This window comes from Rosa chinensis, chromosome 2, assembly GCF_002994745.2.
Source record: "Rosa chinensis cultivar Old Blush chromosome 2, RchiOBHm-V2, whole genome shotgun sequence".
Lineage (NCBI taxonomy): Eukaryota > Viridiplantae > Streptophyta > Magnoliopsida > Rosales > Rosaceae > Rosa > Rosa chinensis.
In genome coordinates this window covers 46,998,070-47,015,248 of record NC_037089.1, presented here as the reverse complement: position 1 = coordinate 47,015,248, position 17,179 = coordinate 46,998,070, and the positions used below count along the sequence as shown (strand labels likewise).

The 17,179-nt window shown below is 39.7% G+C and overlaps 1 long non-coding RNA gene across 2 annotated transcripts; it reads right to left on the bottom strand.

The window, feature by feature from the left end:
* Positions 1-2,984: 2,984 nt before the first annotated feature.
* LOC112186085 lies at positions 2,985-7,399 on the bottom strand. 2 transcript variants are annotated; one of them, XR_005806906.1, is made up of 3 exons: positions 6,562-7,399; positions 3,267-5,614; positions 2,985-3,193 (listed from the first exon to the last, which is right to left on the bottom strand). It is a non-coding gene; the product is annotated as an uncharacterized LOC112186085 (long non-coding RNA). The 2 variants fall into 2 exon arrangements; XR_002930633.2 differs by having other exon boundaries at positions 3,282-5,614.
* Between the last annotated feature and the right edge of the window lie 9,780 nt (positions 7,400-17,179).

Genomic DNA, 17,179 nt, shown 5'->3' with positions numbered 1-17,179 from the left:
TGATAATGCAACAATTCCTTGAACTATGACCAGCTCTATCCACCTTTGTACAATTTACAGTCTCCATCTATTTTCTTTTTCTTTTTGACTAGCAGTATCATTGGATACCTGTGTAACACAGTTATAGTTGTTTTTCCTTTCTTGATAACTCATTTTCATTTGCTCCAATAAAACATGATCATCAAACTTACCGTAGGTATATTTAAGATAGAACTAAAATCAGTAGTTGAATGTAGAAATGCAAGTATATACAAATCCATAATATAATAAACTAACCAGAACTGCTCATTATATTGAACCCATATGTCGTTCCATCCATGAACAGAATCCAACAGAAGCACAACTTGTACGAGAAGAAAACATCCTGAACTGTTTCTGGAAAAATGACATTTAATTGTCATCATTAGCCAAACCAATCAAAACAGCTTCCTAAGATAGAATTAATGAAGAAATCTAAAAGATAATATTAGAGTCTCCAAGTACAATACACTCTTTTCTATATATGGTCAAAAACCTCCATAGCCTCACAATTCTTGTAACAATAAGCCCAGAAACTTATACAGATCATAGTCATGGTTGCTCGACTAAGCCTCAACCTAGCTGGCCACTACCAACTAAAGTAAGAAAAAGAAATTAGAAGCAATCTATGGGGAACGACATGTTAGAGTGATAGCTTAATTACTAATTTCTAAGTAGAACAACTCAGAGCGGAAGAATTTTTTCAGATAACAAAAGCCCAAGGACTAAAGAAATGCAGATGATTAGTTTTCAAATATACAAAAGCATAAAGGTCTTTGGAAATTTCATGCCTACTGAGTAGCAATTAGTCCAAGTGAAAGTAAAATCAGCTGATTCCCCTTAAATACAATATATGAATAAAAGATATACATAACGATAAATAACATGAACAATCAGTCGCTTAAATATGACCATCCCATACTTTGAACTCATAAATGGAACAATCTTAGATCATAGAGAGAGGTATATACATACTTATGGTATCAGATATATACATCCTACAATATAAAATCTCAAAATCACCAACAAATTATATAGACGAGTAAGCTAATTCCAATCTAGCTTCTATAGATACGAAACTTACATAAGACTCTTATAAGTGTTGCCGAATTCAGCTTACCATGCATGTCAGAAATATGATTTTACAACTAGAGCTGTCCAGGCTACACATGGCTTTTCCTCCAACATGACGTTTACCAACAGAGTGAAGTCTAAAATAAAAGAGAGCGAAAAGAATATGACCACAAATAAATATGATGTTAACTTGCATACTGAACTGATCGACACAACTTTGACCATGTTAACTGGCATACCTTTACAATTTCCATCCATCCAAGGTATTTTGCAGCAATGCAAGATTTCTGTGAAACAGATGATGGCTGCCTTTCGACATGCAAATATATATCTCCAATAAAACAAGCCAAAAGTTCTACAGGTTCAGTTAAGACTCACCAAGAGCACTCAAGTGAACTTTGGGGGTAGAAGAGTGGAAGAGGATCCAGCAGAGACAGAAACATAAACCACAAAAAGAAAAGATTTCAAGTGTCTGTGAAGACCACTGCACTTGCACTGAATTTGTTCAACGGCAAGTGCAGGCACTGCAAATTTTATGTCCATGTAAAACAGCGAAAACATCAGTGACACTGTAATAGGTGCAACCATGAAGCTATGCAACAAATTCTTAATGTTAAATATCAAGTACTTTTGACTTCCAAAAGAAATGGAAGTAATGTTCTAACTAGAATAATTAAGTTGGAGTCTGATAGGTTTAAAGTAAATCATGGTCACAAAAAGATTCATTCTTACTTTCTAGATGGCATAGCAGTAGTGCAGTACTATCTGGGGACAAGCCACAAGCAATATCGCAATCCACATGATGAATGATTCCAGTATCAATTTCATAACCAATTAATCACTTCAAGTGAATAGTAATTAGTAACATTCCTATAAAAAGAGATCAAACAAACAGTGATATATATAAACAATGAAGACAGAAGTTGAACCGACAAAAGCACAACCTAGGTACAAAGAAAATTCTATTGTAAAACTAGCTCACAGACAGCTCATGGTCACAACCTCCCATAGCTTCCTGAAATAAATTTAAGTGCAGACACTCAAAGAGATCCTCGGCTGCTTTACCTCAGTACATTCAACAAACCAAAAACTTAAAAGCAATCTACTATGGAGCATTCAACTAACTGCTAATCTTCATTGTTTTCCTTATGTCAAAAGTTACCTGATTGATGTTTACAAGCCATTTAGAATCATCCCCAGAGTGTCTGCATTGAATGGAATTCAGGATTGCATCCACTCTTAAATTCTATGTCATACCTCGAAAAGATTTAGTAATTAAAATTAAAGTAGTTCATGCCAGCAGGGATCTTATATCCTCCGTCTAGTAAAATTATAATTTGGCAAACCAGCAAGTGAATAAACACATCCCTCTAAAAGATAACAAAGAACCACTGATGAGAAACTACTTGAGATAGGTGAAGAGTAATCAACAGGTGCTATATTTTTCTTGATGCATGGTGCATTATCATTGCCTGATAACCTCTGACATAGAGTGCTGTTTTGCAGATGGTTCAATTTCTCTAGCTGGACTTGAGTAGAATGATATTTTGATAACCGCACCTGAAATCAATTGGATTGTGATGGCAACATGCAATGACTTAAAACACCTTGACAAGGATGGCATATATTGATCAAAACATACAGAATGGTAGAACACAGTTCAAACTACCAATATTTGCAATTGCAAAATATGAAATGTGTATCTCAATATATGTATTTTTTTCTTCACCGTCTGATTATGCATAAAGTATGTGAAAGTTAATGATCTGAATACAATATAAACCCACTGTTCAAACAGAATATGAAAAAGCCATTATCCATAATGGTAAAAGAGATAATGGATAAAAGAAATAGACTTCAATGAATCTTCCAAAAAAAAAAAAAAAGCTGCTTGCAATTTCAAATTTAACTCAGAGACTATACTTACACTCCTTCATTCATGTGATAATCAAAATTATAAACCAAGAAACTTCAAGTTATTATTAGATCTGTGTAGCTTACCAGAGTATGTTTCAACCCATCAGCTTGAATTCCAATGACATTGTCGATGCTGCTTTTAGCTTAAATCTGAGCAGTGAATGTGGGAGCTGATGCAATTTTCCTGTACAAATGAATACATAATTAAATAACTTGTATATAGTCTATAAGCTGAATTACATGAAGACAGTCTGTACCCTGTACCGCACAACCTAAGGGTAGTGGAAATTTGTATCCAGAAATTCTGCACAGCATAAAGAGTACCAGAGGGCCAGGAATCATCTTGTCGGAGGACTGCGATCATCATAACTTAAAAGACCTGACCTCCCAATTTCCTCCACAGAAGAGTGCTTGCAAGCCTTTCTGCTATTTCCATAACCAATATTATCATCTCCATAACTATCTCATGCAAGCAAATTTATTTTGTCCATAGCCCCAAAGACTTGAAAGAAACAATATTAGACCACTGCAGACTTGAATGTCTTTACTAATCATACATAAAACTCCTCTCTGAGATTCAAGTATTTCAAGTGTGAACGGATGAATGATTTAGGGGTTGGAAGAAGTAATATCAGTTATCATTTCAACTAGGCAACTCACCTGCACGATGCTGCTGGTTTGTCTTTTTCCCTTGAGCATTGTAGTAACTAGTAAACATCTTTTTCCCTTTCTTTTATAAACATAAGAACAGAGACTGTAACAATTAGCAGAAGTAATTCCATAAAATCTCACCTATCTCAAGTAGTTTCAGTTATCTTCAAGTAAATTGATGAAATTTTGAAAAACATGCACCTACAGCCACAAAGTTTAAGAGACGCCTCAGTCCTCAAGTCATCAACATTCAACCACACCAATTTCTCTTGCTTCTCTCTTTTCCTTTTTTTCATGGCATGAGTCAGCTACACCAACGCTAGGGTCAACCTCAATTACCTACCCACTTCAAAAGTTGGCAAAAGCACATTTTTTAGCTTAATGTTTTATCAAACTTGTTCATTTCTGGTTAGCTCTGCATATCCTCAAAGATTGAACACATGAACAAAATAAAGATTGAGTTTACTAACTGGTGAAAACTGAAACTTATTACTCAACTTAAAGCTGCACATAAGAACTTAAATACAGTCACACTCTCATAAAGAGAAGACAATATTAATCGACTAAGCTTGCTAATCCTCCTCTTCCTACCAAAGAGGAAGAACAAAAAAATCGGTTCTGATGGTAGAAAGGAAGCATTACCGCCTATAACAAACGCTTTGGTTAGACTACTACATGCAATTTATACAAGTCAATATTTGAAAATTAGAAGAAAAAATGAAGAAAAGAAATGGATTCAAAATTCCAAATTTTTCTTTGCATCATCCAGTGCATATTATATATTGTTATATCATAGCTAGCTTGATATTATAGCAATACAGCTAGCTATTTCATCATAACAATAACCCAAAAAGCACAAAGACATCAGCTTGATATCATAATTAACTGAAAAATCATAAAGGATTGTATACCTGTGAAGCAGAGCAACGGCAGCAAAAAAATAGAAGCCTTTTTCTGTTTTAGGTCAGAACTGAAAAGGCCCAAGAAAACAACAGTGACCTTGACCCAATTTCCCCGGAAGAAACTTCGACGAGGCCATTGGTTTCTTTGCTGGACCGAAGCCTCAATCGGGTAAGCCCACCATTCATTCACTTGTTTAGTTTAGTCACTTTAGTGGGGGTTCAAATCGGACTAGTAGCGGTCATCTTTTTTTTCTTCAAGTCGTTATCAAGCTGACGGGGGATTGGGAGTGGTGGAGGAGGGCAATTTGGGAAAGAGAGGAGAAGAGATGTAGAGAACCCTGAGTTCAAGCTTAAGATCAAGGTTGGTTGTGCACTTGTTCTCGTTAATTGTGAAGATTTTACGGAGACCTCAGAATTTTATTCACACATACCAAATTACTTAATGCACACCTCAATTTTTTGTAACTTTTTTTAATACATTTTTACCTCTTTTTATAAAGAAGAACAAAAAGAAAATTACAAAAAACCAAAAACTATTTAAGTAAATCTAGATTGTGTTTGGACCAAACTCTAAGTTACTTGCTCTAATTGTAGTAAGGTTTGTATTAGAGAGAATCTCGAAGAATCTTAGTATATATCCAATGTCAGACCCGCTCCCGAATTCCAAGGTGGAATCCGAGGTGGATCCATATAGACCAAGTTAGAGAAAGGTTTATTCGAAAATTCGACATAACCTCCCCTAAAAATAGACTATCCAAAAACCTGTAAATCAACAATACACTTCTACTATCATAAATCTCCAATAACTCCCAAATATGACCCCTTGTCTCTCACAATATCAATTGTCACTAACCATCAATGAATAGATAAAACAAAGTGTCTCGTCTAATATTTACATGCAATTTCAATAGACCTCAATTTACTTATGGTATCTCAAAGCTCCTCTAATTAATATAAGAACTACTACTAAGTAAGCTATACGACTGATGTCAGAAGATCAAGTGGATGCATGCCTTTGACGTGGATATTGATCCGACCTCTGCAACGCTAACCTGGGCAAAATAGAAAACCAAAGAGCCCCGAGAAAATCATAGAAAACGTGAGACAAGCTCAGCGAGAAGACAAAAATAATTGAATAGAAAAAAAAATACTTTCCAAAAATCTTATTTTCCTTAAAACCATTTTTCTTTCGTAAACCTTTGGCATGCAATTAATCACTTATAGTAAAAAGACAAGTTCAAAAGTTATAAGTCACGAATACTTTCAAATACCAATTTATAAGATAAACTTGTAACAAGATAAACACTTTGCTTTAGTAAGGTCTCAAGAAAATTGAAGGTAATAACTGGGGAGTAACTCGATACTTGCTTGCAAGGGTAACTTAGTCCAGAGCATCTTGCATAACTTCCAAAACTGTAAAGCATTACCAAACTTGTACCCAAAAACTAGTCATACACCTACAATGATCTAAATCAAAATAGGCAGAGCATGGCAAACAACTGGTCATGCACTCATGTTGAGCGAACTCAACATGAGCAGAGCGGGGGAGGGGGAAGAACTGGTCATACACCTTTGCGCATCAGGTAGAGCGAGGGAGCTGGTCATACACTTGTGCGTCCGCCAGTACACAAGCAGAGCATGAGGGTATATGTGCACGTAACCGAAAAACTGATGAAGTATCGCTGTTTATTGCTGGGGTTGGGTACTCGTAAGGTGAGTTGAAATCCAATTCACTTTGCCAAAATATAAGGTTCTTTCTTTTTGTATACGTAACAACACTTAAAACTTCATATCTAAAACACCATTTGAAAAGGTTCTTTCTTTCCCAAAAATAAGCAATTTACTTCAAACATAAATTATAAAATTGCTTCATGACCACAACAATTAATTTACTAGAAATCACAATAAACTTCTTGAATATTAAATAGATAATTAAAGAAATCAAATATAAAGAATTGAAGTAATTGCATCCATTTCTTTAAAACAAGGTCCAACTCACAATGAAAGGTGACTAGGTGAGTCCCGTCTTGGGAATGTCCTTGGAAGCTTGCTCAACTGGATTACCTAGCTAATAATAATTAATCCTAGCTAATAATAATTTATAAATAAATTAAGCTCAATTCCGATAAACTAAGTAAAGAAATGTGAATGCATCCTAACAAATCGTATCCTCTCTTTGACATAATGTCACCCAAGTCTTCCTATCATCAAATAATCATCTTAAGTCTCTTCCACTAGCTTCTCTCCAACTCCAACACCTCCAAAAACCATTTTTCCCAATTTATTCCCAACACCAAATTCTAATTTCTCATCCAAAATTCAACAACTTATACTTGGACTAGTAATAACACATCCTAGGAAACATAATAATGCTAAAAAACACTCAAAATGGCCATGAAAGGCCGCCGGAGATGGCGGAGCCGCGGTGGCTCATGGTGGCTAGAATCCCAACTTCCAAAATCTTCAAATATATATGCAAGATTATACTCAAAAGAAAGCCCATGAGATTTTGAACCACTTTATACCTTGGGGTTTCTCCAAAAAGTCGACGGTTTGGCCGAAAATCGGGAAATTAGCCGAGAATGATCAAACCTTCTCTCCTTCGATTCGTTTCACATAAGTGAAATTAAATTATGAAGCTTATATGGATAGAAAGCCCATGAGGAGAGGAAGAGGATGGTGTAAAAATTTTGGCCGGATTTGGCCGGAATAGGAGCCGGCTACGGAAAAGGTGAACGGTGGTGGCCAGAGCTCGTTCCTTCACTCACTCTCTCTCTCTCTCTCTCTCTCTCTCTCTCTCTCTCTCTCTCTCTCTCTCTCTCTCTCTCTCTCTCTCTCTCTCTCTCTCTCTCTCTCTCTCTCTCCCCTTGATCTGGTTCTCACGTGAAACTCTCTCCTTGATCTGGTTCTCTCTCCCCTTGATCTGGTTCTCACGTGAAACTCTCTCCTTGATCTGGTTCTCACGTGAAAAATGGGTTGGGGAGGGAAAGGATCTGATCTAATTAAGCTAGGGTAAGGCGAAGAGACCAAAATACCCCTCACACTAAAATGCTCATAACTTTCTCGTTATAACTCCGTTTAACGAACCGTTTGCACCTACACTCTCGTATTGTCATGCTCTATTTTTCCATTCTAAAAAATAATTTTTGAAACTCCATAAAAATAATTTCCTATTAAGAAGATTAATTTAATGATACGATGAATTGAAATATCTAAATGCAATGCAAATAAATTAAGGGAAAGTATTTCCGGGTGTGGGGTGTTACTTCCAATCAATGTACAACTCTATCTCTGTGCTTGTAATCCTCTATATAAATAGGCTCATATTAACAATGAAAACACAACAAATTCTTTCTCAAATATCGATTCTTTAAAACACGTTATCAGCACGAAGTCTTATCCTTAAAACCCTAATTTCGAAGCCTTCAAACCCTAGCAACCACCGCCACACATATCGAATCCCTCTATTCCAGGAGTCCAGAACCAGCCGGAAACCAACTGAACCGGCCACTAGAAGTTTCTGAACTGGTCGGGTTAGCCTCGCTCCAACCTTGCGCACAACCTCCGCGCAGCCTTTGCTCCCCCTCTGCATGCCCCTGTGCCCATCTACTGACATATTAGCCTCGCCTGCCTGCGACCCCTGTCGACAGTCTTCGATAGATCTCGGCAGCCACGTAGCGCAGCACTTCGACAGATCTTGGCAGCCTCGCAGCATAGCCCCTAGAAAGACCTCAGCATCCCCTGCAGCGCAGCACCTAGAGACCCCCTCACACACCTGCTAAGCAGGTTAGCCTCTTCAGCGACAGCCCCCACGCACCCATAGCTCAAGTTAGCCTCGCTCTAACCGCCGACGATTTTTTTGGCCACTTTTCTAGCAACATTTTTCTGAGACCTCTAGCGACTTTTTCCTTACTTTTTCCGGCGATTTCTCTGGCCACCTCCGACGATCAAATTCTGGAAAATTTTTCCGGCGACCTCTTTCAAGGATGAGTAATCTAAACAAGTTGAGCTTTGATCCACTAGAGACAACAGGCGCAGGATACCATAAATGGGTCCGTGATGTGCGCCAGCATCTTAAGGCTGAAGGGATTCCGAGTACAATCCTTGAGCCAAGTCACAACATGCTTACTCCTCAACAAGCGGCCTCTTTGGAAGCTAATAGAGCTAATGTGGAGGCAAATGAAGCAAAGGCCATTATTCTCATGACAAGGCACATAAATGACGCACTCCAAAATGAATACTTCAATGAAGTCCTCCCCTAGAAAGCTATGGGTAGAACTTGAGCAGCGATTTGGCAACGTTCGTGACTCCCTGTTTCCTCATTTAGAAGTGAGATAGTATAGCCTCCGCTTCTATGATTACAAGTCTATACTTGACTACAACTCAGAAGCACTTCGTATCAAGTCTTTGATGGAATTCTATGGGCAGAAAATCATTGATACAATGTTGATCGAGAAGACTCTCTCTACCTTCCCCTTCTCTGCATTGATGATAGCCAAGAACTATCGGATTGATGTTAATGCCGAACGCATCACAAGATTTCATGAGCTTAGTAGAGCTATGAACGTAGTTGAAAAGCACAACAACATACTTGTAATGAACTATAACTCTAGACGCGTGGGAACCAAGTCTATTCCGGAGTCTAATTATAGTTATGCCCCTAAGGGATGGAGCAAGGAGCGAAACCCTAAGGTAAGGGATAATTCTGGATGTCTTGTCCATATTCTTTCCTCAAAGAGGAAGGAAACCACCAAGATAGGTGTACCGGAATCGTGGGGGTCAACGCGTGAAGAGAGAGAGAGTGTGGCCAAGCCTCCGACTATGGTGGTGACGCCACCAAGGAAAGAAGCCATCCCCAACGCGCTCCTAAAGATCCTAGATCAAGGAAGCTTGACCATAAAGATACTTGTCTTAGGTGTGGAACATCCGGACATTGGGCCAAGGAGTGTAAAGCATCCCAGAATGTTGCAAACGCATACAAAATGTATCGTGAAGCAAAAGAAGCACATTACATGGAACAAGAAGATCAAGATGGTGATCTAGATTTGAGGGTGGAAGACTTCAAAGGCCAAGATTCAAAGACTGGCGATTTTGATCGAGTCTTTTATATTTTTCAAGAGATGTAGGCAATTGCCATACTATTTTTGTAGTAAATGCAAATGGTTTAATCTTTCTTCAAACTAGGCTCACCCAAAAGTAAAGGAATGTTTTGAGATAAATGATACTTAAGCGAGCCTTGCTCCACCAACATCTCTCTACTTACCTGGTCACATTTGCTTTAGAGTTACCAAAAGAAGTTAAACGACTACCATTATTTTGCATTAGCTAGTTTTTCGATTAGATTCTTTCTAGTTAAAGAGACAATGATGTAATTCCGTTGGCTTATTAATAAAAGTTGAGTTCTTTTCATTATGACTCATTTTTAATTACGAGCCTTTTCTTTTAGGAATGGATTCTGGGAACTGCAATGTCTTGCAGATAGTGTGACTACGCACACCATTCTCGGCCATAGGCAATTATTCTTGGAGATATTGCCTACATCTGTGACTACGATGGTTGGGCCATCAGGATTAGTTCAAGGACATGGAATGGCCCAATTCCTCTTGCCAAATGGCACCATGATTAATGTCGCAGAAGCTCTCTACGCTCTTAAGGTAAATCGAACCTTATTGAGCTTTAAAGATATCCGAGCCAATGGATTCCATGCATAAACGCATAATGAGAACGGAAAAGAGTTCCTTTGCATTACCTTTAATGATTGCGGACGAAAACGCATCTTAGAGAAGCTTATGTGTCAATCTAGTGGACTTTATGTCACTACCATTTGACCTATTGAATCCAATAACATAATGAGAGAAGATCTCTTGGATTCTAACACATTTTGGCTTTGGCATGACCAACTACGACATCCTGGTGGTGATATGATGATCCATATACTACAACCTTCACATGGACATCCATTCTTTCGAGCAAAAGAAGCAATAATCAAAAATTGATTCCCGAACTTAGTGTGACCAACTCTAGCACCGCTGCCATCCACCACCAGCCTACGGTCTTCAATGTCCCCCTTGACAATGCCATAGATGGCGTCACCCTTGCCATGGCGCCATGGATGCCACTTCCCATGGTTCCGACGCCATGATGGGTGATGTAGTCACAAATTTTGCTTCCAATAGCACTTCAGACGCTTAGGCCCAACCAAAATCCTCATTGTTGCTTCTAAGGCCCCTCGCTCATTTTGCAAAGCCTGTTCTTTAGGGAAATTAGGACCGAGACCGTCCTACCCAAAGGATCCCAAAATACTCATTCCGTTCTTAAAGAGAATTCATTGGGATATCTATGGACCAATTCAACCATCTTACGGATCTTTTAAATACTTTATGGTATTGGTTGTTGTATCGACATGCTGGTCACATGTCACGCAGTTGTCCACTCGGAATGCTGTTTATGCTAAATTCCTATCCCAGTTTATCAGTCTACGGGCTCACTACTCGGACCATCTTATTAAGTCAATTCGACTTGATAATGCTGGGGAGTTTATGTCATACCTCATAAATTCGTTACAAATTTCTAATGGTTTTCTGGAATTAATAAAGTTTTCGTTTGTGCGACTTAATGGTTCGAGGGTGGAGCGGAAATTATTTCGAACAACTATTCGCTCGAAAATGCTTCAATTTGAGGGTTGACTTTTTATATGTTAGGATTCTATGGAAACTTCCTTCATGAAAGTTGTAGAATGTGTTGATACGAGTTCGTGGACATATGGAACGCGAAAATCAAAGTTCGTATGAAGAAGCTATGGCATTCGGAAAAAGTTTCCATTTTGGATTAAATAGAAAAATTTGGGAAAATTTTCAGAAAACCCTAACTTTCCAAAATTAGAAAGTCAGACCCCTTTTCTCTATCCCCGTCCGATTTTCATTTTTCTGTGATATCTCCACCGTCCGGCCACCTCTGGACGAGATACCACCGATGCTGGAGTCGCCTCTTCCTCCTGTACCTCCTCGTTGTAACATCTCTATGCAGCGGTGCATGGCGGACCCAATCCAAGAACTCGATTTGAGTCAACGTCGATATCTTCCATCTCCGGCCACCATAGCTCGAGTCACTTGGCTTCTGGAACCTCCTGAAGACGGTGAACAAGCTCCAAGAAGGATCAGACCTGAAGTGAAGCTTTGACTGGAAAACTCAAACTCGCCGGAAACTGGGAAAATTCCTGCAAACCCGAAGCTTCCAAGGTACTTTTCGAACACTTCCTTTCGTTTTCATGGTTCATGCTAGTTATGAAAGTTGTTCACCATGTTGAGATGAAAAGTTGCAGCCTGGTTTCACCGTCATCCATGGTGGTTGACGGTGGCTTTGCCACCGTCTGTGGTGGTGGTTTCCGGCCAAGCCAAGGGCCGTTTCTGCCCATTTTTATGTTCTATATATCAATATGATCATTTCGACATACAATACTTAATTTTTGGAGATCGTTTGATTTAGTTATGAATTTTACGATTTCGATTGTTCAGTTTGTGATCCTTGAGGATCGGGCTAGTCTGATCGACTTATAGTTTTGATATAATGATCGTAGGACTGTCCCGATGACCTTGTGTGGTCATAGGTGAAGATTCGATCGCTGGATCTTCGTATAATTATGTTTTATGAATCGTGCGCTAAGTTAAGATTGTATTTGATTAGGTGACTGACCGATTTGTTTTGGGCGGACGGTTGTGATTGTGATTTTGAGCTGTTAAGAAGAAGCAGTTGGATTTGAGGTGAGTAAATCTCAAGTGGTTAATTTACGAACCGAGTTATTTAATTGTCAGAATTGTTTGATAATTATAAATCATTTTCGAAAATAAAGATTTGTTTGAAATAATATGAACTTGATCGACTACGGTTCATAGGGCTACGGCTCACAGGTAAAAAAAATGAATTTAAGTATAAAATTGTTTTAGAGAAACTGAATTTGAGAGGAATTTGCTGTGTATTCTCATTGATAATATGGGCCTCTTTATATAGAGGATTACAATGCATAGAATCTCAATCATACAAGGAAAGTAATTCTACATTGATTAGGATTCTAGATCTTTCTAATTAAATCCTATTACCACTAGGTCAAGTAACCTAGAGTTTGGGCTAAACATAAATTAGGTTTTCCTTCAACACTCCCCCTTGTGTTGCCCAAACGCGGTGCTTCTCTCGTTGCCTCATTAAAAACCTTGCCGAGTAACAAAAACCCAGTGGGACAAAAATAACCTCGGTCGAAGGGGAAAAAGAGCACAACACACCCTTCATGATTCGAGACGAACATGTAGACATCTCCCCCTGATATCTGCACCTCCCCCTGATGACTACGATCATGGGAGTTCAGTTAATTTTGGCAAGCCAATTCTCGCCACATGTTTCTCGAACGTGGAATTGGGCAATGACTTAGTAAACAAGTCTGCCTCACTGTCCTCAGATCGAAACTAGTTCACCTTGATCTCTAGGAGTGTCTGTTGTTGCTGATTATGCCTGGTGTTGTCGCTTTTGATGTAGCCTTACCTCATTTGTTCAAAACAAGTAGCATTATCCTAAATGCTCGTAGGCTCATCTGTGGTAGACTTCAAACCACAATTGTTCGAACATGCGTAATTATGGATCCAATCCATATACATTCACGAACCACTTCGTGAAGAGCAATGATCTCTGCATTGTTCGAAGATATAGCGACTAGAGTCTATTATGTAGACCTCCAAGATGTCACGGTCTTTTCCCATGGTGAACACTTAACCGGATTGGGAATGACCATTGTGTGGGTCAGAGAGATACCCAACATCAGCAAAACCGTCCAAAACACATGTCGTTTTGGGATGGGGATGATGGACGCAGGCCAGTGTTGGCGGCGTACCTGGTGTGTGATAGGTCCGAATCCATCATCTCTTTGTAGGGATAGAACAAGCCCATATCATTCATACATCACAAGTATCGAAAGATATCTTTTACACCAATCCAATGGCGTTGCGTTGGCGCAGAGCTATATCTAGCTAACAAGTTCACAACATATGAGATGTCCGGTCTTGTGCATTTAGATTAGTACAATAATGCACCTATTGTACTAAGTAAGGCGCTTCAGCCTCTAGCACATCTTCGTCATCATCCTTTTGACGAAGATGATCCTTTTCAGGATCAAGACTACGGACAATCATGGGGGTGCTTGAAGGCTTGACCTTGTCAAAAATGCCTAAGCATCTATCGACACGATGCTCAATTTCCAAACCGAGACATAATCGTGTTCTCCCAAAATCCTTCATCTCAAACTCGAATTTCAAGTGTTCAGCGGTTTCCCTTAACTCTTTAAGGGCTTCTAATGAAGATCATGTCCTACATGAACCGTGATAGAATCCGAAACTTGTTATAGAAACGGGTGGGCATATCCCTTCCCAATCCAGTAGTCACTTTAGTGAGCGTTTCAACCTCTTTGTAAACGCGCTCCATGGTCTAGAGCCACTTGACTTGGGTTAATGAAGTTCACCATGAACCTTCATGTATATTCCGTATCTAGATCCCTATAGAGATACGTAGTGATCATATTTGTAAGCTGCATGTTCAATTATTCGGAAACTACCAAACTGACAGGGTAGTGGAGTGCAATGACATCCATTACGAGAGAATATGTCTCATAGTAGTCGATTCCAGGGCGTTTTGTGAGAAGCCTTGCGCCATAAGGCGAGATTACCATATCTTTTTCTCATTACGCTTTCTAACGAAGACCCATTGGTCAATAGGTTTTATGTTAGGAGGTGTTGGCATCTCTAGCTCGAAAACCTTCCTCTTCGTTAGAGAATCCATCTTAACCTGGATCGCATCTTTCCATTTAGGCCAAAAACTCTCTACGTTGGCATTCATTCATCAACGGAGTGTGGTTCGATATCATCTAACACAAAGACTCATGCACAACAAAATACGCAACTACATCATCAATTCTGATGGAGTTTCTATCCCACGTCTCATGTATACTAGTGTAAGTTTCATAGAGCTCTATATTCTCAGGAATAGGTTCTGACGTTGAGGCATCCCCCAACGATAATCCTAACCCGGAAGATACTCATGAGACGGATTTTTTAGTGTCGATGGGATTGGTTTGTGCTAATGTATCCTTCGAACCCACGGGCCTCCCACGCATCCTAGCTGGGGCCATGGCCTGTAACGCCAGAGTGCCACTCTCTTTGGCATTGGCGCCATGCCTACCTCTGTGTGTGGTGGCTCTTACGTCCTCTCGTAGGGACGTCCTTCCTTGCAGGCATGTTTGCAGCATATTTGTGTGATCTCGTCGCTTTAATAGGGATCAAGATGAGACATAGTGGGGACAGACTACGACAATTCCCGTCGTTCCTGTTGAACATTCGTGTTCTTATCTCCCCTGAACGACGGGAAGACTGTCTCATCAAAGTGATAATCCACAAATCTAGCGGTAAAGAGATCGCCTTGCAAGGGCATTAAGTGGCAGACGATTGTTGGAGTCTCAAATCCAACGTAGTTGTTCATTCGTCTGTAAGGACCTATCATAGGGCGCTGTGGCGGCGCAATTGGCACATAAATGGCTCACTCAAATGTGCGTAAGTACAAAATACGTGTACCCAGTCACTAGCTGTAACGCATAGGTACATCGAGTGGCGGTAGGTCGTAGATGAATTAGCATAGCTGCATGAGATATTGCATCACCCCAAGCGGATGTAAGAAGATTGGTGCGCATTACCAATGTTCGGACTACCATCGTAGTCATTTCTGTGAGACCAATTAGGTGTGTACATGGGAATGTGATGTCCAACATCAAGCCCATTGCAATATCCATCGAAAGTCTTTCGATGTAAACTCTCTAGCATAGTCAAATCCAATTGACTAAATAGGATGATTCGGGGAGTGAGCCCGTTGTCATATGATATGTGCTAGGAGTGTAGAGTAAGCAGCATTACAAGTGGACAATGGCATAACACGTGACCAGTGTGTTTGCGTGTCAACCAACATCATGAGATATTTAAGCGTCCGCAAGTTGGTTGAATCAATCCACAAGATCCCTACGGATTCTTTGTAAGAACAGAATGAGTATTGTCACATCCTTTGCATAGGACGGTCTCAGTCCTAATTTCCCTAAGGAACGGGCTTAGTAAAACGAGCGAGAGGCTTTAGAAGCAACCAATGAGAATTTTGGTTAGGCCTGAGCGTCTGAAACGCTATTTTGAAGCAAGTTGGTGATTGTAGCATCACCTAGGGCGCCATCACCATGATGGACGCCATCCATGGAGTCATGGATAGGGACTACGCCAGCCCTAGGCTGGTGGTGGATGGAGGCGGTGCCCTAGGCAGCAGCGTCGGTCACACTTAGTCTAAGAATCAACTTTTGATTCATGCTTCATTTCGCTAGAGAGAAAAGATATCCGTGTGAAGTCTTTTTGTAGACGGATCATCATATCAAGACTAGGATGATCTAACCTGGCGTGACAAAGCCAATATGTGTCTAAATCCAAGAGATCTTCTCTCATAACTTTATTGGATTTAATAGCTCGAATAGTGACATAAAGTCCACTAGAGACACATAAAATTCTCTAAGATGCGTCTTTGTTCGCAATCATTAGAGGTAATGCAAAGGAACTCATTTCCGTTCTCTACATGCATTTTCGCATGGAATTCGTTGGCTATTCATAGGGTACTATTTGCCCTAAGAGCGTAGAGAGTTTCTGTGACAACTGTAATCAAGGTGCCATTTGGCAAGTGGAACTTGGGCTATTCCATGTCCTTGAATTAATACTGATGGTCTAGCCATCGTAGTCACAAAGTCATATGCTCATAATCAAAATCGAGTCATAATGAAAAGAACTCAAAATTTTATTCATAAGCCAACGGAATACATCATTGTTTCTATGATCAAAGAAAATCTAATCCAATAAAAAGTAATATGGCAATCGCCTACATCTCTTGGAAAATAAAGACTTAAACAGAATTGGCGACATATTGATCCCAGCCAGATTTGTAGTCTTCAACCCTGCACTCTAGATCATCTTCTTGATCTTCTTGTTCCACATAGTGAGCTTCTCTTGCTTCACAATATGCTTTGTAGGCGGTGACAAGTTCTTCACGAGCTCTACAAATGTGTGCCCAATGATCAGACACTCCACATCGAGAACATACATCTCTTTGCTCGAACTCCATTGATTGAGGTGCTTTGAAAGCGTCATTTAGATGGCTCTTAGTGTTGGTGGCGCCACCAACATGGCCAGAGGCGTTGCCTCCCTCTCTCTTTCCACGTTTACCTTTTCGGTTCCGTGTTCGCCTATTTTAGCGGTTACCTTCCCAAGTAGAGCGATTATATGGATCAAAATGTCCAGAAGTATACCTAAGATTAGGGTTTCTCTCTTGGGGCCCTCTCTTAGAGGTGCGACTATAATTGGATTCCGGAATATGTTCTATTTCCACGGATCTCGAATGATAGTTCTTCACAAGGATATTGTCATGCTTTTCAGCGACAGTCATAGCTCCAATGAGCTCATGAAACCTTGTGATCCGTCTTGCATTTACATTGATTCGATAGTTCTTAGCAACCATCAATGCAGAGACGGGGAAGGTAGAGAGAGTCTTCTCAATCAACATCG